The 2,419-nt window shown below is 46.2% G+C and overlaps 1 protein-coding gene across 2 annotated transcripts in view; it reads left to right on the top strand.

The window, feature by feature from the left end:
* The window catches only part of ARAF (A-Raf proto-oncogene, serine/threonine kinase), a 13,809-nt gene that overhangs the window by 7,857 nt on the left and 3,533 nt on the right, over window positions 1-2,419 (top strand). The gene's annotated exons all lie outside the window — the stretch shown is intronic.

Below are 2,419 nucleotides of genomic sequence, written 5' to 3'. Positions count from 1 at the left end.
CATTTTATTGATCACACAATTTCTTAAATAATCTAACTACTTTCAATTTGATTTCTGAGGGATTTTTGCTATAGGGCTGGTGTGTTTGTCGCAGAGAGAGAAAGTGAGAAATCACCCCCCACAGGGGATGGACACGCTGCAGTCCCTTCTCCTATTGGAATTTTGGACACTCATGCACATGTACCTGGCATGAGTTTCACCCCTCCAGGTCTGAGATTTCAACCACGGTCATCGATGAGGGAGTCCAGCGCCTTAACCACTACGCCACCTGCTAGCCCCAGCTGTCTTTTTTTTTTTTTTTAATTTTAAGTTGTGAAAGAGAAGATAGCACCCCAAACAGGGTATTAATGCAGTCCACCCCCAGCTTCAGCCAGCCCCAGATCATGGGCTTGTGAGTCTGGAAAGTCACTAAACACAAACCCAGAACCTTCCCATAAGGGACTGCTTGCAGAGCCTTGTGTTTGACTGCTGTACCACCGTCTGCCCCTCCCATTAGTATTTGGCCTCCCAGTTAGCATTTTAATGTTAGTCTTGCTACTATTTATTTCCCAAATTATTTAACTTTATTTATTCATTTTAATTTGAGAGAGAGAGAGAGAGAAAGTGAGAAAGCAAGCCATCAGGTCCAGAACTTGAACCACCGTTGGCCATATGAGAATCCTGCGTCCTTAACCGCCATGCCACCTGCCGACCTGTCTTGCCACTATTAAGAGCCCTTATGTGGCCTGTTATCCTCTCTGACGTGAACAAAATTGCAGAACATCATTCATGTAATTTATATTTGTTACCGTTATAAATGTGGTTAATATTTCTATAAGGGGGACCAGCAGTTAGCATAATAGCTATATCGCTGGACTCCCATGTAGTCGACCGTGGTTTGAGTCCTAGACCTGGTGACTTAAACTCACACTGGGCGTGTGTGCGTGCATGCCCAAGATTCCCGAGAGGAGAATGGAGGAGAAGGGATTGTGGCGTGACCATTCCCCCTGGGGGGTGATTTCTCGCTTTCTGCCTCTCTGTCTCTCTCTGTCTTTCTGGTGAGCGCACACGCCCTATGGCAAAAACCTCTCAAAAAAAATTCTATAAGGGATGAAGGCTTTCTTATAAACTAGAGTAAAACGACTCATGGGACCAGTAGTTAGCGTGATGGCTATGTCACTGGACTCCCATGTAGTCGACCGTGGTTCAAGTCCTGGACCCAGTGGTTTAAACTCCCATTGGGCATGTGTGCGTGCGTGCCCAAGATCCCGAGAGGAGAATGGAGGAGAAGAGATTGCAGCATGGCCATCCCCCCTGGGGGGTGATTTCTCGCTTTGTGTCTCTCTCTCTCTTGCTCTTTCTGGCGAGTGCATGCGCCCTATAGCAAAAACCTCTAAAAAAACCCACGATTCATATGTGATGGAGTTTCCATGAGATAGACCCAGGTACCCAGGAGCAATAACAAGGACAGTGACATTCAGAGGAGTGCTGACTGTGTTCAGCACTGTTCTAAGCACCTTACAGATTATTTTCTCATTCCTCCTGACATCCCTGTAAGGTAGCTCTGTAATGATCAGTTTCACAGTTCTGGAACATGAGACCCAGAGAGGTTAAATGTCCTCTCCAAGGTTGCACAATGAGGAACTGGTGAGGCCTGGATTTGAACACAAGGTATAACAAGAGTCTAGACTCCAAGCTCTTTACTGTTAAGCCTCCCATGTGATTGTCAGACTGTAATCAGCACGTCACTGATATGTTTACTCTGCCATTATCAGTACTTTGTTGCTATATCAGTGAAGAAGGTTGGCATTCCATCTCATCTGTAAAGTGGTCTCAGGCCTGGGTGATGGTCAGAATCAGAAGTGAGCAGAGTGTTCACGGTCAGAGACACTACTGGCAGGCAGAGGGGTGGGAGGTGATCACTCCTGCTTCTGATGAGAGACTCAAGTGAGGGAGCTCACATAAGTCCACGGCAGAGAATCAGCAATAAAGGCAGATACTACGGGAGTCCCCAGGTTTTGAGGGTTCCCAGCCCAAATGCCACACATATGAAAGAGTAAGCCTTCAAATGATCTCATTATCAGCCACCATCTGACTATAGACATATGAGGGGACTTTAAAAAGTTTGTGAAAAGTGGGGACCAGCAGGTGGCGTGGTGGTTAAGGTGCTGGAAACTCCCACATGGCCGACCATGGTTCGAGTCCCGGACCTGGTAGCTTGCTTTCTTACTTTCTCTCTCTCTCTCATCAAATTAAAATAAATGAATGAATAAATAAAATAATTTTTTAAAAGTGTGTGAAAAGATGGAACTAAGGGGGGTTTCTTTTGATGACAAAAATTCGAAACCTGGGGCTGCAGTTAGCGTAATGGCTATGTCACTGGACTCTCACGTAGTCGACCGCGGTTCGAGTCCCGGACCTGGTGGCTTAAACTCACACC

The sequence above is a fragment of the Tupaia chinensis genome, unplaced genomic scaffold (assembly GCF_000334495.1).
Source record: "Tupaia chinensis unplaced genomic scaffold, TupChi_1.0 Scaffold144034_1, whole genome shotgun sequence".
NCBI classification, from domain to species: Eukaryota; Metazoa; Chordata; class Mammalia; order Scandentia; family Tupaiidae; genus Tupaia; species Tupaia belangeri.
This window is presented reverse-complemented; position numbering and strand designations above follow the sequence as displayed.